This window comes from Hippopotamus amphibius, chromosome 8, assembly GCF_030028045.1.
Source record: "Hippopotamus amphibius kiboko isolate mHipAmp2 chromosome 8, mHipAmp2.hap2, whole genome shotgun sequence".
Lineage (NCBI taxonomy): Eukaryota > Metazoa > Chordata > Mammalia > Artiodactyla > Hippopotamidae > Hippopotamus > Hippopotamus amphibius.
The window spans coordinates 2,198,184-2,221,626 of NC_080193.1; the positions used below are offsets into that span (position 1 = coordinate 2,198,184).

Below are 23,443 nucleotides of genomic sequence, written 5' to 3' on the forward strand. Positions count from 1 at the left end.
GCGCTGCTCCCCAAGTAGGGAATGACACAGACGGCCCCAGCCCTCCCACGGGCAGGCATGGTGCCCCAGCTGTGCCATGCCCAGCAAAGCTCCCCAGATCCCCACGGGGGCGCTGACGATGTAACCCTCCCTAGGCCGACCACTCTTAAGTTACAGTGGTCTCAACCCAAACCCCACACCCTGCCCGCCAATCCGCCGATCCGCACGACCTCCGATGCAACCATACACAAGCGCTTCCTGAGAAATGAGCATTTTTATCTCAGTGAAGACTTCACAAGAGATCAACAGAATGTGACGACACTAAAGTCACATGGCTCACTCTGCCCCTTCTAGACTTATCTACGTGTCATATGGGTCAGTGCTGGTCCTCCTGACCAATATTTTTCATTTTGAAGGTGCTAATTACCATGTTATTTAATATAAAATCTACCTTTTGGATAGATTTTAGAAACCTTGTTACCAGGTATAAATCAGTATGTATTATGTTACAGCTGTAAAAGTAAAAACGCTAGCAATAATCATATTCATTTATAGAGACCTGCTATTTTTTTATTTAAAATAACTGTTAGGCAAGCGCAGAGACACACTGCTCTCTTCTATAGAAACAAGCCTGCATTCGGGGAGCAGGCCGTAGTCTGGGCGGCCGGACCTCTCACCAGGATGTCTCAGTACAGGACTTACAGCTCCAGGAGCCCTGCCTACAGCTAACTGCACAGCCACAGCCACACAGGAAGCTTGAGTTTCCTTTACAAGTACGAGGAGATCATATGAGGAAAACAGAAGGCCATCTCTTACCTTCCACATATGGCAGATAAAATGCTCTTTAAAAATCAAACCACAGGCACCTAAAAACGGAAACTATCTCGGAGGCACTTATAGGGAACCCCACCTGTAGCACCACCGACAGAAAATGGAAGGTGCTGACTCCTAACCTAGGAAGCAAGTCATCACTGAATGAGCAGTCACTGAACACTTATTTTGTGCCAAGACGAGCCAAACACCAGTTCTCTGGGAGGCCAGTGAAACAAGGATAAATACATGGACGTCCCATGCTGATTAAGACAAAAAACCTACTTTCCAGGGGCTCGCAGGCTAGGGGAAGAATGAGGTGCATACGTGAACAGGTCCCCATCCTTTATGAATCTGCTGGAAACAGGAGGGACAAACACGTACAAGGTGTGGTGGGAGCAGGGGAACCTTGTCCCTGGTTCTGCCCTTGGGGAACAGGGAGGGGGTAAAGGTCAGAGGAGCAAGGAAGCACGGGTCCCCTGAAGACCTGGGCCTGGTCGGGACAGAGAAACGTCACAGTGATGACACACAGCACAGAGGACCCAAGGCAGCGGCGCCCTGATTGGACGTGTCCTTCCTAAACAGAAACCTGGTGTTGCGGAGGACAGACTGAAGGGCGCGATACAGGGGGTGCGGGGAGAGGGGCTAGAAATGGCGTCTCCTTCCCTGTAACTCCTTTCCTCTGACTTGAATCTGAGCGCCACACTCAAAACAAAAGCACCCTCAGCCCACAGCTCTCCCAGGATCTGAGGACCAGCAGTGCTTCCCTAAGTCCCTGAGAGTCCTCAGCCCCGCTCTAGGCTCCGCACTCCTGTGCCACTGGCTCCGACGCTAGCAGGGCCTGGACTGCAAGCACAGAGTCCAGATAATCATTACTTCCTCCCTCTAGACACTGAGCTTCTCCTAACTTAATCTAAGAGAAAACCCTGCTTGGTCAGGAGCTGCCGGAGGCTCATCCTGAGTTCATGGTTACCTCATACTACAAAGCCTCTTTCACACAAACTGCTGCTAAGCTGCTTTTCTCTTTTTTTCTGATAACATTTTATTATGAAAATTTTCAAACACACAGAAATGCTGAAGAAACTGACCAGTAAATACTCCACTTTTCTCCTTTTCATAGCTGTGTAACTTATATTCTGAAAAAATTTACGCCTGTATCTGTTAAAATTATCATTTGGTCAAATTCAGCTTAAGGTCCAGCCTTTGAGATATTTTAAAATTCTGACTTTGACTTGAAACCCATTAGTTCTCCCCCTAAAAAGCACTGTCTTCAATCTAAGCCACGTGTCCAGCCAGGATCCTCACCTATGATAAAAGGAGGCTGAATTCTAAGGAATCTCAAAGGCACCTCCTGACTCCAAAATCCTTTCAATTTAAGACAACTCACGCAGTTGATGGCGGTGTTACAGGTAGAAAACAAAGCGGTGATAAGGCTCTGGGATGTGTCACAGACCCCCGCCTGATGCGGGGCCTCAGAACGCGGCACAGCACTGGACTTCCAGTCCGGAGCACGGGCTTCACACTGCAGCTGTGCCACACAAGCTGTGACTGCACGGCACATCACTTCATCCCTTCGTACGCTTGCAAATGTTTCCTCTCCTATAAAGAGGAGCTGATAAAACCTAATGTATAGAGTTATTGTAAAAAATAACATGTGCAGACCAAGAAAGAGAACAAAAATCCCAACACAGTCATTCCAGAAGTTATTTCACCAGGGCTCAAAGGTCAGAAAAATGATGCAACAACCCCAGACCAGGGACTGCCATCTCTTTCAGTGATTCAGAAACTCCACCCTCCGCAACCATCCACCCATGAAAAACACACCAATCAAGCTTCAGAACTAATGCCAAAAGAACCTTAAGAATTTATCTTAATTGTCATTACATTGCATCAAGAAGGCTCCTCCCTGAACACAGGCGAACACAGACGGTCCTGGAAACCACGAGGGAGCTCTGAGGCCATGCCTTGCGGAGAAGCACCTTCAGCTCCCGCGCAGTGCGGGACAGGAGCCCTTGGTGGTAACTACAGGAGTGGCCCTTAACCCTCCCACCTGTAGTCACACCAGGACCCTGATCGCTCACCACTTTCTCCTTTGAACTCCTCTATGCACCTCCTATTCACCTCCAAGTAGAATCATTTTTCCCCTGTTACACTAAATATACTGCTATTTAAAACTATTTAAATAGAATTGTGGGGACGTCCCTGGCGGTTCAGTGGTTAAGACTCCGGGCTTCCACTGCAGGGGGCATGGGCTGGATCCCTGGTTGGGGAATTAAGATCTGGCATGCCGTGTGGAGTGGCCAAAAAAACAAAAAAAAAAGGAATTGTTATTTACTTGATAATTTTTAAATCCACTGTGCTTATTTAAAAAACCAGTATCCGGAGATCAGACCATGTCTGATCAAATCTGTATCACTCAGCAAGTCACTTAACCTCTCTGAAATCTCAGTTTCCTCATATGTAAAATGGGCTGGTAATAATACTACCTACCTTATAAGGACTTGGGGAGGATTAAATGAAATAATGAAGCTAAAGTGCTTAGCAGGGTGGCCCACAGTAAGGATGGCATAAATGTGGGCGACGGTAATTTTTAACAACACGCTGCATGCCCCAAGGATGACTAATGCCTTATTAAAATAAAAGCTGCAACTCAAAAGCCACTCTGTCAGAGAAGCCCTTCCTAAGGAATGACTAAACATTATTCTTACTCACTACTTCATTAAATTATACACTGTGGCACATAGATGTCAACAAACAACACTTGCTTCTGGTTCTTTCCCACTGAAAATTACATGTCAGGAAACACTGAAAATATATGGTAGCGAGTTCCCTGCAATGGTCATCAGGAGCCCTGGACTGTGGTCTCAGGCCTGGCAAGCCTTCATGACCCTGAGCAAGTCATGCTAACTCTGTGAGCCTTGCTAACAAGGTGAGGAGGACAGATCAGGATCGCTCAGAAATTCAAATACTCTATTTCACAATTCATACCCTCAGAACCAGGAATCAAAACTTTTTAGAAATAAATTAAAAAAAAAAAAAAAAAAAAAGGACTTCCCTGGTGGTGCAGTGGTTAAGAATCTGCCTGCCAGATGGGGGGACACGGATTCGATCCCTGGTCCGGGAAGGTCCCACGTGCCACAGAGCAACTAAGCCCACACACCTAGAGCCCGTGCTCCACAACAAGAGAAGCCATCGCAAGCAGGCAACGAAGACCCAATGCAGCCAATAAATAAATAAATTTTTTTAAAAAAAGAAAAACTTTTTAAAAAAGGAAATTGCTTATTAACTATGATGTTTTTATGTTATATACTGATAATATCCCACTAAAATTCAAAAAAAGGTTTCAACCCAAGCAACCTAAATACATTTATCTCTTATTCCACAAACTGCATTTTCAAAATGTTGGGATCATATTAAAATTTTAAGAAGAGACTTAAAACACTGAGAAGGAATCACAGTCAAGGGAAAACTGAAATTTAGCAAACTAAGTTAGAGCCCGTAAGTAAATGCTGCTACAAATGGATCAAAACTAATGACCAACTGATAAAATCATGAGTACTACAAAACCAAACATCGAAAAGAAATTCAATGAGAAATGTTTTAATTACATAAATCATAACGCAACAGACTTCTTATACTGAATTCCTCAACATATACATTTTTTTAACCTTTCTTATTGTGAACTGTAACACACAACCATAAAGTGCATTTAAAGGTGTACATTTTAAAGACAGACTTGGAGTAGACGCCACTGAAAAAGCCACGGCTTACTCAGAGGAAAATGAAAATGAAAATTCCACTGCACATGGGATTTTCCTGGTGGCACAGTGATTAAGACTCCGCGCTCCCAATGCAGGGGGCCTGGGTTCACTCCCTGGTCAGGGAATTAGATCCCACACACATGCTGCAACTAAGAGTCTGCATGCCACAACGAAGGAGGCTGCAAACTGCAATGAAGGAGCCCGCCTGCCGCAACTAAGACCCAGTGTGACCAAATAAATAAGTAAATACTAAAAACAAAAGCAAACAAACAAAAAAACACTGCATCTGTGCAAGTGAGGGTGTATCCAAGGTACGAGGGGCAGAGGCAGGAAGGAGAGGGGCCGGGGAGATGCCTTTGGGCCTGTGATGACCTGCTTAGTCTGAATCCAAATACAGAAGTCCATCACTGTTCAAAATACTCCCATGTGTACTGCCTAAAGGCTCACTAGCAATTTCTAAAAGCTTATTTCTTATGTCCATTTTTTACTGTAGTATAGTTGCTATACAGCATTATATAAGTTGCAGGTGTACAATACAGTGATTCACAATTTTTAAAGGTTATCCTCCATTTACACTTACAAAATAGTGGCTGTACTTCCCATGCTGTACAATATATCCTTGCAGCGTATTTTATACCTAATAGTTTGTACGTCTTTCCCCTCTTCCCTCTCCCCACTGCTAATCACTGGTTAGTTCTCTATATCTGTGAATTTTTTTAATGCTTATTTTTATTGTAACCTGATGTTTTCTCATTTTTAAGACTGATTTTATTTCATGCCTAAAATTAGGGTGTGATTATCAACTAATGTGCACATTTAATATGGTGGTTCTACCTGCTCCCAGAAACCAATGATGCAAACTCCGGCACGGAGGAAAGGTGGCCTTCAGACAGACCTCTCCTCACTTCCACCTCCAGCCCCAGGTGTGCACTCCCCTCCAAACACGCTTGTGGCCACAGAAGAAGGAAAACGAAAAAGCAGCTCCTCTCCGACTTCTACCCTCTTCCCCTCATAGCTACCTCCTCACTGCCTGGCCACAAGACGCTGGGGAGAATCTACAGGAGAAAGTGCCCAAGCAGACGCTGAAGTCGGCCAGAAGGAGGCGATGGTGAGCAGGGCCGACACAGCTCCCAGCGGAAGGATGGGCGGTCAGATCTAACTGGACCGGGATAAAATGTTGAGTGGGAGATGAAGCACGATGAACATTTCAAAAGGCTGGCTTTGTGAAGGGCAGAGAGTCAGAGGGTAAGCAACGAGGAGGGTGAGACACTTTGCTGATGCTGTTGTCATGTAAATGCCCAGGGGAGGGCCATGCTGCCCAGCCCCAGCACATCTGATTCAAAACCACCCTACCTGCCTGGGAAGGAGGAGGAAACTGAGGCTACAGAGGTAAGCAGCTGGCCCAAAGTCTCAGCTCTTTGCACGAAGCCACAACTACTGATAGACAGGATGCTAGAAAAAAGGAGTTAATTATCAGCAACAAAAATCCCAAAGTGCAACTCTGTTTCCCTTTCTTTGGGCCACAGAAAATCTCACTCACACTAATTTATGATTTCTATTACTCTGCAAGATTGAACCCAAGGAGATTTAGAAACAAATAAAAGCTCCCTGCATTTTTCAAACTTAGAACCATAAGTCTTCTCCTTCTTACTGCTTTGCAAAGAATAACAACAACAACGAACCCTAACCTTACACTAAGACACCTTCAGATCCATCTCTGGAGATCTTCTCTCTCTAATATTTTTCTCTCTTTTTAAGCCGCTGAAAGACCGTTAAACTACTGCCGATACTTAACACTCCAGACAAGTGGCCAGGCTGGAAAAGGACGGCCTAAAAAAATGTCTGGCTATGCTCCACAAATGATTTTTCCAGATTTAGTCCAAAACAAATTGGTTCCCAAAGTTCAAACTCCCAGAATGCAAGAAATTTTGAGTCTCCTCTCCCTCTTCAAGCCAATTTTTGAATATTTACAAAAAGAAAATGTTTATTCATGACCCCTTCAAACCATGGCTTTGTGCTCAGATTTTCTGGCAGGCAGCTACGAAATTGCACAATACTGGATTCATGAAATTAACTGTCGGCCATATTTTTAATTAAAAACATCGATTGGGTATATTTGTACATTTATAACAAACTCTGATCTGAAATACAAAATGAAACATTTTCTTCTGTATTTCACTAATCATTCAAATGCAACAATGCAATAAACCTTTTAAAAATAAGCTAAAAATTTTAGATTTGAGAAATGTGTTGCCAATGACACAAAGTCTTCCCAAACTAAACAAGTTAAAATAGATTAGAATTTGAGTTCAGTTTAATAAAAGTTGAAATGTTTTTCAATAAGCATTTCACGAACCAGACTAAATGAAAATTGATGAAAAATACTAAGAAGTACTTTTTTCTTGTATCTACTGAGTATAGCTAGTAGTGGTCTCAGCAGTGGGCAGTTCTGCCCTCTTGGGGACATTTGGCACGGTCACTAGACATTTCTGGTTGTCACAATTGGGTGAGAGGCCAGGAATGGTGCTAAACATCCTACAATGCAGAGCACACCCCTCACAACAAGGCACCACAGGGCCCCCAGATCAACAGTGTCAAGGCTGAAAACCTCGGGCGTGAAAAGACGGCTTTACCCCGGGAGGGAAGGGGGACGCTCATCTCTCTGCACAGACCCCAGACGTGGGCTCATCTGCACAGACACTCTGCTGGGCTGACAGAGCCAACTCGACAGAACTGGCTGAAAGAGCCGGGACCGTGGATGACATGGGGCCCGCTACACCCGTGATTTCCACCCACACTTTCTGGGAAGAGACAGACACCTCAAAGCAGGCTCTCTCTGGTCTCCCAGGATGAAATGTAAGGGACTCACTGCTGACTGAGCTGCCTGGGCGACCGACAACCCCAAGCGGATGGTGAAAACCCACTGTCCTCCCGTCCCTCCGAAACTGGCAAGTGGGAAAGCAGGTAAGCAAAGCCCGAGGGCCTGGCGCAGGCCGAGAGCTGTGAGGGGATTCCACACACGCAGCGCCTCCTTCCATCCTCCTCCACCTTGGGAGGTGAGGAGGACCTCAGGGCAACCATGAAAAGGCTCACCTGAGCCTTCCACAGCCGGCCAACGCAAGGGCAGGCGTCTGAACAGGTCTGACTCCACAGGCCCCACGAAGCACCACAGCGGGGTAGCTCCCCGGGTCACCTTCCTCAATCTCAGGCGCGGCTCGCACAGCGTGACACCGAGCCCCAGTGGAGACACGACCCGGCCCCGAAGGCAGGTCCCGGCCGACAGCATCCCTCGTCTCCGTGCCCACCACCCCTGCCATCCCTGCGCCAGCTCCTCTGTGTCAGGGAAGAAGCACAACCTGGCGACCCCCTCCCGGCACCCTCCCTGCGGCGCCCTCCACACCGCACCGCACCGCACCACAGCCCCCTCTCCACGAGGGAGCACCCCCTCGGGTCATGCCCACCGGCCCGCCTCAGGTCAAACGCCCCGCTCCCGCCCCTCCCCACCCCGCGTCCCACACGGCCACGCTCTTTCCAACACCCGCACTTCCGCTCCGGCCGCCCCTGCCCCAGAGCCCCTGCCCATCTTCTCCCACATCACGCGGTCTCCGGCACTGTGACCACAGCACCCGCCTCACCATGTTTCATCCCAACAACATCTGAGACGTACTTAGACTAAAAAATATTGGCTCTTTACCCAAAATTCAAATGTCGCTGGGCGACCTGTAGGTTACCTGGCAGCCCTAGGCTGGGCACACGGACCGCCCACAGGGAGGAAAGGGCAGCGCCGGGAGAGGAGGGAGCAGAACACGGGACACGAGGGGAAGCAGGACCAGAACGACGGGCAGAAGCTGTGCAAGAACATGAAGCCCGAACCGCAGAGCTCGACAGTCAGTCCTCTGCAAAATGGCCCGACCCAGAGCTCCACAGCTGCGTGCAGCAGCCGGGTCTAGAGCAGCAGCTTCTCTCGGGAACCCAGACCCCTGTGCAGGGCCCTCGTCCGCGTCTCAGCTCCACCCCCCCACCCCGTCAGTACGTTATTCCCCCCAAGTGCAGTGCCCACTGCTTGAAAACTCCCTCCTCCTTCAAAGCACTCTCAGAGGACAAGCACAGCTCAAGTCCCTCGAAGCGCAGCTCAGAGGACCTGGGTCTCAAGCACCACGCCGACCTGGGTCGCACGGAGCCCCGCCCCGACTCTCCCTCCAGCCGCGTCAACACGCCCTCCGAGGGCGGGCGCCTAGGCTCCTCCTGGACCGCAAGGCGCAGAGATGAGGTGAGGCAGGGCCAGTGCCAAAGGCACCATTTAAGAACTGCACAGAGAAGAGAATCAAACACCCGACAGACAGACAGACAAAATCGAAGGTAGGATGTGAAGAGCCCAAGCCACTGCTGAAAGGACACGTGTCAGAAGGAAATCCTGGAAGCGCCCTGAGACACCTATTACCCAGTTCACAGCCTGTCACACCACATGCTACAACTGGGTGTAGAACTTGGACTCACTTATCAGTGGCAGGATGAGGATGTAAGAGGGAAAACAAGGAAAACTGTGGCAAGCACTTCCTTCCGAGTTCCAGATGTCACGGTGCACCCTTCCCTGTGAAAATGCTGAGAGGCACCACACAGCTCAGTCGCCCTGGCCCTGCTGCTGCCGATGCAGGCTCTGGCTGTTTGTCTTTACAGGAAATGTATTACACGTCCGAACTCAATTACGTGTCAGAATTTCAATACAACACAGCCCACAGGGTATTGAGAAAATAGAACGTGTAAAATAAACGTTTCTTCCTAATGCTTCATTCTAATTTTTAACAAGTAAAATTTCAGAACAATGTTACCTGATTTAGCAAACTCTGAGCTTCAGTAACAGGTTACTAGTAACAGATATTAATAATAGACTCCCATACAAACAGCACAGCAGCTCACCCCAAACTCAGAAGATGGGGGTCTTCAGGTTCTAATCTTTCAAAACTATCTCTTAGGTTCAAAACATTATCCCCCAAATTACCAAATCCTCTCTCTGAGAACGTTGCCTACCTAATCTGATTTATTGTAAATGAGGAATTTAACTATTTCAGCTTTAAAAACAACCATCCCTTCTAAGGACTTCAAAACACAAAATAAACAGATTTTTATAAGAGAGGAGAGCAGCACTGTTCTGGCCACAACACTAGAGCACAGTGCCAGAAGGCAGATCTCCGACGAGCAGCCTGGGACACTGCGGCCGTGCACTCAGGAACGCACAGTCTAGTGGAAAGAACTCGGATCACTCAGGTAGAATCTGGGTTCAAGTGCCAGCTCCACCATTACTAGTTATGTGGCTCTGGATACGTCACTCATGTCCAAAGGTGTGTGCCACCCTACTTGAGCATTCCAGATGTGTGCCACCCCTCCCAGGCCTAACCACTGCTGCTGTCACCCTGCTGTCACCCTAACTCAGTTCAGCCCTCCTTTGCCTTGCTCATTCAGTTGGTCATTAACTTGGACTTGCTCTTCCTCTTTCCCTGGTGTCCAGTCCTCTCCTCACTAGCTCCCTCGCCTGGCGTAAGTGACCCCACTGGCCTGTCATCATACCTCTTGACTGACACATATCTCTCTCTGAACCCTTCTGCGTGCTTTCAATCCCTTCCATCTTTCCAACTTTCTTCCTTTTGAACTGTTGCTTTTTTAAGATGAGATAACAGTATTGTGGGGTTTTGTAAAAGATTATTTATTAAATTAGAAAATAACAGAAAAAACTGGGAAATTCTCAAATACTTGGAAACTAACATACTCCTAGATAATCCACGAATCAAAGAAGAAATCAAAAGGGAAATTAGAATGTATTTTGAATTGAATGAAAATGAAAACATGACATATCAAAATCCATGGGAAGTCCCTAAAGCAATACTTAAAAAAAAATGTAACACTAAACACCTATATTAGAAACGACAAAATTCTCAGATCAATACCTTAGCTTCTACCTAAAGAAACAAGAAAAAAAAAAAAAAGCAAATGAAACTCAAAGCAAGCAGAAAAAAAGGAACTAATAATGGTCTGAGCAAAAATCAATGAAACAGAAAAGGGAAAGATAGAGATCAGTGAAACCAAAAGTAAGTTCTTTGAGAGTATCAATAACACTGATAAACATGGGGAAAATACATATGAAAATTCTAAGCAAAATTCATCAAATGAATTCAACAATCTAGAAAAAGGATAAGACATCATGAGCAAGTAGAGTTTATCCCAAGAATACAAGATTGGTTTAACATTCAAAAATCAATGTAACTCACCATATTAACAAACTAAAAAAGAAAAAAACATAATCTCAGTAGATACAGAAAAAGGACTACACAAAATCCAACATTCATTCCTGATTTAAAAAACAAAAACAAAAAAACTCTAAAATAAGAGTGGAAGGAAACCTCCTCAATCTGATAAAAACTTACAGCTAATATACACTAGCAATGAACAATTGGAAATTGAAATATTTTAATATTATTTGTAATAATATTAAAATACATGAAATACTCAGTGGATAAATCTGACAAAAAAAAAGGTGAAAGATCTGTACTCTGAAGACTACAAAAATACTGCTAAAAGAAATTAAAGATTTAAATAAGTTGAGAGATATACCATGTTCATGGATCAGAAGACTCAACACCTTTAGAAAGTCATTTCTCCCAAATTTATCTATAGATTCAACACAACCCAAATCCAATTTCAGCAGGCTGTTTTGTACAAAGTGACAGTTGACTCTAAAATTCATATAGAAATACAAAGAGCCTAGACTTGATAACTGCTGAAGTTGAGTGATGACATCACCACCACAGGGTTTCATTATATTATCTTCTCTATTTGTAAATGTTTGAAATTTTCCACAGTGAAGTGTTTTGTTTTAATACAGACCGAGATGCTTTCAGGCACACATGCAAACACAAAATGTCCTTTAAATGTTTCATTATATCATAAAAATGGTTTCCTTTTCACACCACCTTAAGTCTAACCCCAGCCTGGCTTCCCAGGCCCTCTAACCAGTCCTCTCTGCTTCCTGTTTCCCTGTGACAGAGGACACACAGCAAATTACAGTCCATGGGCCAAATCTGGTTCATCACTTGTTTTTGTACAGTCCACAAACTAAGAATATTTCTTGCATGTTTAAATGGTTGGGGGAAAAAAATCAAGAGTATCTGGTGACATCAAAAACTATATAAAATTCAAGTTTTCAAGTCCACGAAGAAAATTTTCTTGAAACACAGGTACACGCACTCATTCATTCACGTATTTCTATGGCTACTTGTGTGCTACAATGACATAAGTGATCAGCTGCAACAGAGACTATATGGCCTGCAAAGCCAAAAACATTTACTACCTGGCACTTTACAGAAAAAGTCTGTCAGTCTGTCAGTCTCTACTCAATGATATGCCTTCCCCTTCTCTCAGGTGACTCTGACTTTTTTTTTTTTGCCACACCGTAGAGCCTTAACCACTGGACTGCCAGGGAAGTCCCTTTTTTCTTCTCCTCCCAGCTGACTTTCATATAGAATTACAAGTGACTAAATTCCTCCCCTCAGGAATGCTCATGACTGCCTCTCCTTTGTTCAAACCCCAGCTACTCCTAAAAATCCAATTCCCTTTTCCCCTTTTCCAAAACCTAACCATTACCGGCAGCTTATGTGGAAGCAGGGAAGCAAAATGTGCCTTGTGACGACCCTGACTGAGACGTTGGAGGCTGTCCCGGCGTGCACAAGGGATGGCTGATGACCCCCATCCACCGCCGATCTCTCGCCGCAGGCTGGAAGGCTAGCAGCTAAGAAAGAGCGCGTGCAACATAGGGTACTGAGAAAAACGCTCAGGGAAGCCCTGGGAACAGTGTGTCTGTCCCGTACCCAGAGTGTCATCATTCATGTATGTTACCAGTAACGGTGAAAGTCAGAAAGATACCAAATCAAAACAGCATAATTTCAAAAAGAAATGAGGAAGAAAACGCTGATGGGACAGAAGGGAACGAGGAGAAAACAGTTTAGAGACATTCACAACCTGTGCTTAGTGGAAAACTGTGGAGACCCTAGCGAGTAAAGGGGCAAGCCCCCTTCCCCCCCGAGGCCGAAGCAGCCTAAGGAAGGCCCCTACGAGGCTAGAACTTCGGCTCATCGGGCGTCCTGACCCCCTGAGATGCCACACTACAGAAGGTGGCCTAGCCCCGGGGATCACTACCATCCTTGCACACATCTGCGAACAAATGAGAAAGTAAGAAACCTGGAACGCATCTCTGTGACGAGTCTCAGATGGGAAACCCTGACCTTTCGAAGGCAAGATGTTTTCACCTCCAATTTTTTTTTCAGCTTTACCAAGATATTAATTGACAAATAAACCTGTAAGACATTTAAAATGTACATCTTGGTGACTGATATACATATACATTGTGAAAGGATTCCCACCACCGAGTTAATTAATACATCACCTCACATATTTATCTGTGTGTGTGTGTGAAGATTTCAGAAGGGCGCAGGTGCTGTCAGAGGTCAGGATCTGATGTTATCATCCACAAGTTCCCAGGAAGAGGAAAACCCTGACAGACAGACTCTGGAAGACCTGCTTCGTAGCAGAGGAGGGACTTTTGGCTTAATGTGTAGGCACAGCACAGCAGGGCTGCTCCGAGGGCAACAATACAGGTCTGAGCCGAAATAAGTCACCTGACTCACACTGTCTGGATCCACAAAGACAGGGCCCCAGGTGCACTGTCCTCCTCAGAGGAGCTGGCAGGGTACTGTGTGCAGGTCCAGAAGCAGGCTGTGAGGAGAGAGTCTAATAACCAGGCTCTCTCCAGTCCAGAGAGCTCAGGAAACAACTCGAGTGAGATTTTCAACTCATAAGTGAAAATACTCGTTTTCAAACTTGAAAAGGTCCAGAAGGCAGGAAGAGGACTAGTGAGTGAAGTTATCAAGCGACAGATTCCAAGGCAGCTAGTATTCAGCGATGCCCCTACCCCAACCAAGTGGCCTTAAAAGTGGTTGGGTTCCCCCTCACCGAAGGCCCTCGAGCGAGTGGGGCCGGGAGGGCTGCTCATCGTCACACTGCAGCTGAGTGTGAGGACCTGCGCTAACCTCACGGGATTAGCTAGATCCTCAGAGAGCAGAGCGCTTCAGCTCGCAGGGCTCCAGGTAACAGTGGTGCAACGTCACCTGTTCTAAGGAGCGTAGGGGAATTTGCTGAGCTCACGTTCTCATTCTCAGTGCAGCCGCCAACCACCCCCATCACCTGAAATGTTCCAAGCTCATTTCTGACACAGCACAGTACACACATCTACGCTCCAGGCTCCTGACAATTAAAAAAAAAAAAGTATGTAGACAAAAGAAAAAGAAACCAGTAACTGCTATGCAAAAATTAAACAGCTGTTTGAGAGATAACAGGTCTTTTTCCTCTTGATCTCACTATGCTCTGAAGCTTCACCTGCAAAGATGTTCAGGGCCTGAGAACCCTTCTCAGAAGTCACTCTCTGACGTCAGTGCAGACCCTGCCACTGCTGACCTCCTCCTCCCCACCTGCAGGACTCCTTGGCCGGACAAGTGCAGCTCCAATGCAATCACAGGCGACAAGGAATGAAACAGCATAGGAACCTTGGGTGGTGATATATATAAACCTTGGGTGAGAAAGTAGACACTGTGTTAGCCTTTCAGCAGACACTCACACTTATACAATAAATGCCTCCCTTAGCCTACCATCACAGGATACACTCTTCAATGTCTATTTCCCGCTTAAAAAAAAAATCCCTACAGAAATAGTACTGGAAAAAATTATAAAGTCCAAATTCATACTTTACTGTCACTTTATTTAAAATAATATAGAATGAATGAGGATATGATGCATATGTGAGAAAAACGAACCAATCAAACAAAATCATCATTAACTACTATCGAGCAACCATCCCATATTTAAAACGTGCCTCTGAGTGGCGTAAGGGAGAAGAGGCATGAAGTTAGGAAGAGAAGACGGGGCTCCAGCCAAGTGCTCAGCCAAGAAAGGGTGTAGAGGAAGGGGGCAAAGAAGAGGACTTCAGTAAGACCGGGCAGGCGTCAAGGGCGGTCCCCCCACCCACCGTCTTATGACACCCCCACAGCCTTTGTCACTGGTTGCCTTTTCAACTCTCGGGCAATTTTTCACATGTGGAGCCAAATGTCAGTGCAACTCTAACTACCATTTACTAGGGAGCCTGCCAAAGCAGCACAAAATAAATCCAGCCCTCTTTCCATGTGAAAGCTCTTCAACTATTTCAATTACAAGAGAAACAATGCCCTAGCTCATCTTCTATTCTCCAGGCTAAATGGCACTGTGGTTCCTTCAACCATATGACGAATGCATTCCAGTTGAAAGGCAACATATTACAGTGACTTCAGTCAGAAAACTGGGCTCAAATCCAAGCCTGGCCCCTGGTTAACTGTGTATTCTTAACCTGTTTCCTCATTTATAAAATCAAGGAAAATAACTACCTGAAGCTGTATTGTGAGAGGACCATATGTAATGAAAGGTACATGTGAAATGTATGCTTTTTCAACCACGCTGCCACGGATGCCCATGAGATTCCACAGCACTAACAACCTAAACCTCATAAACCTTATGAATTAAATTAGCTTTATAAATAAAGTTTTGGAACGCAACCCAACTAAGCACATGTGCGGTGGGGGAGGAGAGCCAGACGCGAAGGCAAGAGAGGCGGTGACTAAGATTCCTGCACAGCTAGACAGTAACCCGGTCTACACTGGACCTTCAGAAAAAATACTTCAACATAAACTGAAAGGAACAACAGCAACTGAGTTGCACCCAAAATTTTTCTGCAAAATAACGTTTTATTCATTAGGGTGACATTCTGATTATCAACAGAAGACCAGCATTCCATCATGATGGAGAGGGTCTGGCTGAGCAAGACTGTGGCCTGGATGGGTAACACGAAGGGTGAATAACTCTGTGTCTAAAATGTGCACTTCTGACTTCGTTTCAAAGTCAAATATAAAAAAACAAAATCAGAACTGAAATGTTTATTTTAACTGCATTTTCTCTAGGGCCAAAAAAGAGGGGTTAGTGCAGGCCCAACTAGGCTGCGTATCAATATAAATCTGCCCTTATTAGGGGGAATTCCCTCCAGGCCTAACCACTCGAGATGACCCAGATTAGTTCCCCCAAGCATCACCATGAATAATTTAAAAAAGGCTTTACTGGAGGGGCAATCTCAATAATTCATAGGGTAATACAATAAACATAGAAAAGTTCAGGAAGCAAACAAGACTCCTGACTGGGCCCAGAAGTTCTGCAACATCCCCCAAAAGTACCCCCAGCTGCATCCATCAGAAACCTCCAACATATGCCTCCCCTGGCTTTTGGGGAAGGGTGTCTATTACTTGTCACCAGAGTAAGAGGATTTGGATACAATTTATAAACGTGCAAACTGTGCTGCCAAGGACTCGCACACTCTCCAGCTCATCAGCGGATCTCCCAGAACTCTGCAACCACAGTAACCAACGGAGTCTCTTTTTTTTTCCTTTTTGAAAATGTTTCTACTTTCTCCTGCAGGATTATTAATACTAATACTGACTTAAAGTAACTTGTAACAACATTTAGGGCAATCTAGCCTTTGGTACTTCGCATACACTACTCAGAAAGCCCCACAGACTGAAACCTCACTGGTAAAACCCTCTGCTATGCTACCTGTTTAGTTCCTGACTTTCCACCCCAGGCCCTACTAGAAAGTAAACTCTAAGAGTGAAGGGCATTTTGTTTGTTTGGTTCATGCTGTTGCCTTAGAGCCTAGAACAGTGTCTGATACATAAGAGCCTCTTGTTACCTGCTGGATTGAATGAATAAATAGTATATTTATACTATGGAATATTACTATGAAGCCATTAATCACAATGAGTCAGAATGATACCAGCTGATTCAATGGAATTTCCAGAAGTATTAAGTGAGGAAAACAAAAAGATGAAGTGCCAAAAATACCCCACGTTTTACAAAGTATGCCCTGAAAGCCCACACACTGATTAGGAAGTAGAGAACTTGGAACCTGACACACTCCTGGAGGGAATGTAAACTGGAGCAGCTTTGAAAAGCAGTTGGTGTTTCCTCAAAAAAGCTTAATCTTGCTCCCACAGGATCCCACTCCTAGGCACACACCTAAGAGAACAGAAGACACGTACCCACACAAGAACGTGCACACGAATGTGCACAGCAGCATTATCCGTAACAGCCAAAAGTGCAGGAAACCAAGGGGCTTCCCGGGCGCTCCAGTGCTTGAAGCTCTGCACTTCCACTGCAGGGGGCACGGGTTCTATCCCTGGCTGGGGGACCACGACCCCGCATGCTGTGCAGCCAAAAAAATGTAAAAAAAAATAAAAAGAAGAAGAAGAAAGAGAGAGAGAGAGAAAAGGAAACGAAATGAAAGAAAAGAAAAGGAAGGGGAGGGGAGGGGAGGGGAGGGGAGGGAAGGGAAGGGAGGGAAGGGAAGGAGGAATAAACCAAATGTCCATCAACTAATGAACAGACAGTACAGTAAGGACTATTATTTAGCCACAAAAGGAATGAAGCACTAATGAGTGCTACAACATGGATAACCTTTGAAAATGTTATATTGAATAAAAGAAGCCAAACTAAAAGCCACACATTGTCTGATTCTATTTTATGAAATATCCAGAACAGGCAAATCCAGAGAGAGAAAGCAGGTTAGTGACTGCCAGGGGCTCGGGGGAGTGAGAATGGGGAGTGACTGCTGATGGGTGCAGGTTTCCCCCGGAGGCGATGAAGATGCTCTGGAGTTGGACAGCGCACGACTCCGTGAATGTGCTAAAAACCACTGAAGCCACAATTCAGAAAGGACGGCAGCCTAAATGTCGATGGACAGAGGAACAGATAAAGATGTGGTACATATACACGATGGAATACTACTCAGCCATAAAAAAAGGACAAAATCATGCCATCTGCAGCAACATGGACGGGCCTACAGACTGTCATACTGAGTGAAGTAAGTCAGACAGTGAAAGATAAATATCATGTGATGTTGCTTTATATGTGGAATCTAAAAAAAAGGGTACAAATGAACTTATCTACAAAACAGAAACAGAGTGACAGATGTAGAAAACAAACTTATGGTTACCAGTGGGGAAGGTGGAGAGGGACAAATTGGAAGGCTGGGATTAAGATATACACACTACTATGTATAAAATATTGATAGATAACTAATACAGAGCTACTGTGTAGCACAGGGAACGCTACTCAATACTCTGTAATAGCCTGTGCGGAAGGGGAATCTGAAAAGAAGTGGATATATGTGTGTATATAGCTGATTCACTTTGCTGTATACCTGAAACATAGCATTGCCTATCAACTATATTCTAGGGACTTCCCTGGAGGCCCAATGGTTAAGAATCTGCCTTCCAAAAAAAAAAAAAAAAAAGAATCTGCCTTCCAATGCCGGGGACACAGGTTCAATCCCTGGTCGGGGAACTAAGATCCCACAAGCTGTGCGACACAGCCAAAAAAAAAAAAAAAGAATAAAAACGAGGGAACTAGGATTGAAAAATCCCAGCAGGTAGTTTGTAACAGGGGAGAGAAAGCACACCTGAGTAAGTGTAAGGCAGTGATGGCATGTGCAGAAAATGTAGAGGCCAGAAAGGGAGAAGAACAAGAACATGGGACAGAAGATTTAAGACGGACCCAAACCAGGGACTTCCCTCGTGGTCCAGTGGTTCCGGCTCTGTGCTTTCAGTGCCAGGGCCTGGGTTCGATCCCTGGTGGGGGAACTAAGATCCAGCAAGCTACCAGGCCAGGGTCGGGGGGGGTGCCCAAGGGGAGACTGACCTGAACCCACCAAGGTTTTAAAAAAAACAGTATGCAAGGAGAAAACGCGCTAGCTCCTGCTCAAGAACGCCTGGGCCTGGTGGGGCAGAACAAACCACGACCAGAAGACACTTCCAGGGAAAGAAGGGGGTGGGACTCAGGACACTGGTGTCTCCCACGTGGGAGGAAAGGGGCATCTCTCGGGAAAAAGTGTCCAGTTGCGACTGTTCTGGGGAAAAGCAGCCCCAACAAACTGCCTCAGGACTTCCCAGGGGACGAGGTGCCCCTGGAAAATGGATGAGTTGGGACTTTCCCCAAGAACAGGAGAAGGGAGAGAGAGAGAAAGAGACAACTTTCATTTTTAACAAGTATTTCTTGACAAATCCTAACACTGCCGTCAGTTTCTTTGCCTCTTTCCCAAGCTTAACCAGGGTCTTTGTTTTTTTCGTTTGTATAAACTCAGTTCTTTTGAAAAGAAGTGTAATACAGGGCTTTTTTTTTTAAGAGACAAAGTATTTTTCCCCTTCAACATATTTGTTTTTCCTGGGTTATGTGCATAAGAGACAAACTTGAAATTTAATATCTTCATCTCTTAAATCTTTACCATCCAAAAACATCAAATTAAAACAAACCAACCAACAAAACCCCCCAAGGTGGAAGGTATACAAGGAGAGAAAGGGAGATGACATGCACCGAATGCATATCCCTTCCAGAACCTGGAACAAAGACGGTGCCCGCCTGGCTTCCAGTGATAAAACAGACATCACAGACACAGTCTCCTCCATCAAGAAGTCGGATGTGCGTTAGACATTAAGATACAGTGAAATGGACTCTGCAAGCTGGTGTGCACGGCTGGGAGGCGTCTCAGGGCTGGCGAGGCCGAGCGGACCTGGAGTGAAAGCTCCTCAGGGGCAGGGACTGAGTGATCCCATCCCTCAGGAGCCATGAGCCATGCCGGAGACACCATGCGCCGGCAGCTGCTAACGGCTGGCACCCGCTCTGCCCGCGGTGTCCTGGCTGGTGGTGAGAGCAGACAAAACACAGGGAGCCAAATCCTAACTGGACAGGGTGCTGGACGAGCCTGCCGGAGACAAGGATAAGCGGTGCCTTCCAGGCAAGGTACTATCTGAGCTGAGTTTTGAAAGACGAAGTGAGAGAAGAGCATTCCAGCAGAGGAGACCGGAGAGCGCTCCAGAGAACGAGACCTCAACAAAGCTCAAAGAAACACCTAAAAAGAGGTGGGGGCAGCACGAGAGTGGAGGCCAGAGCCCAGTGACACCAAGCTAAGGATTGGTAGCTCTGATGGTGAAGACAGTGGGAGCCTTGAAGGATTTTAAATGGGGCAGGGGCAGGGGTAGTAACCATGAACAGATTCGCATTTTGGAAAGACAGGCGGAGCAAACCTCAGGATTTAACCAAAAAATAAAGACAAGAAGTACAATGAAGATGTGGGAAAAGGTCAGGAAAAACATTTAACAGATCTGCATTCTTTTCTCTTGGACAAATGTCCTTTACAAAGTTACCGCATTATCCTTTGAAAATGGAGAACTCAGGTGAGTGAGAGCAGTCAGTCCTCCTGACGTGAAAATGATATTTGAAGAATTACACACTGCGTCACTAACTCAAGACACTTTTCAAATGTATACCCGATACACATTATATATTGTAGTTTTGTGAGTAGAAAAAATTCTTACAATAACTCTAAATCTAAATCTATTAAGATTTTTTAAGTCTCTAAATATATGCAGTTTATTGTAAAAAATTAAAAAAAAAAGAAAAAAGATTTCACAGACACAATGGTCATTTGTTACATTCACTTTGGAACAGACATAGCCAGCCAGCTCTCCCCTCAGCATATCTGAAATATAATCTGTAAGCCTAATTTCTTGATGGTCATGGTGTTTCACAGCAAAAGACTGGGGCCACAGCACTAAAAGATTTCCCAGCTGACAGAGAATCCCCACAGGGGTTCTTTACCTCGGCAGCCAGCCTATTCCATACTAACAATTCCAACCACCAGGAGAAATTTCCCTGCCTAGGCTGATACACACAAAAAAAATATTCCGACATTTTATATCTGACAGGAAAAGATGCTCAGGAGTATCTTTAATACCAAGAAAATTCAACAGAGCCTTCTGAGTTGCCAGTGGATTGGGACAAATGACCACAAAGTAAACTCGTATTTCCTCTTAAAAAGTGATCTATATTTTAATCTTCTCAGCAGCAAAAGCCCCAGGAACTTTTTCCTAAACTCCCTTACAACAACAGCAAAACAGCAGACTCAGAGTTCTCTTCAGTTCTAAAAACACCTCACTGTGATAAGACAGTCCACCTTGCAGGCCACTCGCCACCATCCCATTTACAATCACCACCACGTCACAGAAGATGCTTCACTGTTAACATCGAGAAAATGACATGTTTTAGAAAGGGCAGTCCTTTAGTTGAATCAACTTAGTTTTATGAGAAACTCCCTATATCGTCCTCATTTTTCTTAACGCACTGAAGCCCACTCAACACTCCTTTCCAGGGGCCTGACCGAGAGTCTCGGAGATGTGTTCTCACCAGCTTCACGGCACCACCTCTCTGGTCTTTGAGGAGGGACCACGATGTCACAGCACTGGTGAGAAGGCCCAATTCTACCCCTGGCTGAAGAGGACTGGGCAGGCAAGGATCCACTAAACATTAAAACTGGCACCTCAAGCTCCTTCCATCTCCACCCCAACCCCACACTTCACAGACGGGGCAAATGAAGCCCAGAAAGCAAGACCGACTTGCCCAAGGCCATGAAGCCAAGAGAATTCATCTCGCCCACTGACACTCTGTCACTGCTCCTCTCCTGAGCTGGAGAGCAGGCGTTATTAACTATGTGCACGTTAGCCATGTGATTTAAGCACGTATATGGTTATACAGGAAGTCCTCATGTACTATGAAAACCCATCCCTGATAACAATTTTGAACCAAAGCAATACTATCATCTGAGTCATCCGAAATACAAGATGTACCGTCTGGAATCAGTTATAAAGAGAACTTCTGCCTCAGAAAAATTTCATCTCAAGAGGACACACTGCAGATACACACCCCCAAAAGTTCCATCTCAGTGAGAAGCCCATGCACCACAACAAACTGTAGCCCCCACTCGCTGCAACTAGAAAAAGCCTGTGCGCAGCAATGAAGACCCAACGCAGCCAATAAATAAATATTAAACAAAACACACACACAAAAAAAAAATTCTCATACAAACCTCACCTTAACCACAACTGCTATAATCACTTTCCACTCACTACGATGCTGAACTGATGCCAAGGTGCACAGTGATACAGCTTTTCTAAGCACAACACGCACTTTCTTGCTGAAAATGAAGTCAAGAAAACCCCTACGTACCTAGAGTGTGCACAGGCAACTGAAAAGCATTCTCCAACCATCTTAAGATGCTTCGAGCACACTCACTCAAAGGAGGAAAGGAGACATCTTCCAAGAGAAAAAAAATTATTGGATCAACTGTCTCTTTGTAGGAAAATCTTACCCAGGTCAGTATCCTACTTCTCCTTCCACCATACACCCTTCTGCATCGATGTGTCTATTTGATAACCTACCCATATTATAGTGATGTCTGCTGGTACCCGCCAAGCCCCAGGCTCTGATTTCATCTCAAGATGCAGCCCCCGGCGTGACAGCAAACATTTTTCAGTTTCTTGCATCGGTTGCAAACTTACAAAACATTATCAAACGGCTGAAGATGCCCCCCGTTTTTTTTTTTTTTTTTTAAACACAACACAGACATTTTCCCCTGTAGTCAATACAGGACGGCGAATTTACGGGAATGTTTCCCGGGTCCTCGCGTACTTGCCGGGCGAGTTACCAAGGGCAGCAACAAACCAAGATCCTCTGCGTTTGAGTGATGACAGGAATCCTTCCTTGGTTTTGAAAATGGGCCGAAACTGAGTGGAAATTGGTGTCTTTCCCAGCCGTCTCCGGAGGAGCGGCCCAGAGACGACCTCTGAGGTCTTAAACGTAACCACTGAGGCCATACCGTGACCAGATTGCGGGAAATGCAAAACGTCCTGGGCACCGCACAGCACTATTCACCTCCAACCTGATGCGGCCAAGCGGGTCTGGAGGGAAAAGGACCCCCCCGCCCGCTCCAGGCTGGCGCGCCGGCGGAGCGGAGCCCCTGGGAGGCCCGGCTCGGCCGCCCGCCGCGCCCCCGGGCCCGGGGCCGGGGATGGGGGCCGGCGGATGCTGGCCGGGGACCCGGGGTCCGCGGTGCAGGGGCTACGGGGCGGCCCCTCCGGGGGCCCGCGAGCGTCGGCGCAGGCGCGCGAAGCCCGGGGGCCCGCGAGGGGCCGGCGCAGGCGCGCGAAGCCCGGGGTCTGCGGGGCCGCCGGGGCCTGGCCGCGCAGGCGGCGCTGAGGCGCGGGGCGCGCTCGCCGCGCACCCTGAGGGGACCCGGCCCCGGCTCTTACCGCGCGGCGCCGCCTCCGCTGGCTCGCTGGCTCCGGGCTGGGGCCGGGCGGCGAGCTCGCCCGGTGGCGCGGCCCGAATCCGTTGAGTCCGGCCTGAGGGCGGCAGCCAACCCCGCGGCGCCGTCCGCCCCGCCCGCCCGGCCTCCCTCGCGGCCCCCGCCCCCGGCCCGCCCCTTGCCCGTCCCACACGGCCGCCGAAGACTGCGCAGGCGCGGCGCGGGCCCCGCCTACATCCGCCGCCGCGCAGGCGCCTGCCCCGCCTCCCACTCCGCTCGGGTCCCTCCCGGCTCCGGGTCGCGCAGGCGCGCTACGCCCGGGCCGGCCCCAGAAGGTCCTCAGGCAGGCAGTGCGCATGCGGCAGGCTGCCCGCTGGCACTCCGGGCGGCGGGTGGTACCGGGGGCTGCGCTGGGCGCCGCCGAGGGATGTGTCGCAGCCCCCTCGTCCCGGGGGCTCGGCTCAGCGTGGAGGGCCACCGCTCCTGCGGCGCGCATCTGCAGCGTGCAGGACGGTGCTGGGCCTGAGGTGTGGGAAAACGCAGAAGCCCTGCCCTCCCGGTACTCCCCGGAGATGGTGGAGGAGATGGGATGCAGGTTTTTAAAAAAGCACATTTCTTTCATGGTTCTGAGTCTAGACAG

At 46.9% G+C, this 23,443-nt stretch overlaps 1 protein-coding gene across 8 annotated transcripts in view; it reads right to left on the reverse strand.

The window, feature by feature from the left end:
* SPECC1L (sperm antigen with calponin homology and coiled-coil domains 1 like) overlaps nucleotides 1–22,943 on the reverse strand; it is a 117,510-nt gene extending 94,567 nt beyond the window's left edge. For 4 of the 8 annotated variants that reach the window (XM_057744039.1, XM_057744040.1, XM_057744038.1 and 1 more), the window contains exon 1: nucleotides 14,052–14,069. The gene's annotated coding sequence lies outside the window, so the exon portion shown is untranslated. Of the gene's footprint in view, nucleotides 1–13,973; nucleotides 14,099–21,937; nucleotides 21,958–22,807 lie in introns of those variants that run through there. The other 4 variants (XR_009055002.1, XM_057744044.1, XM_057744042.1 and 1 more) reach the window with 4 other exon arrangements.
* Nucleotides 22,944–23,443: the final 500 nt, after the last annotated feature.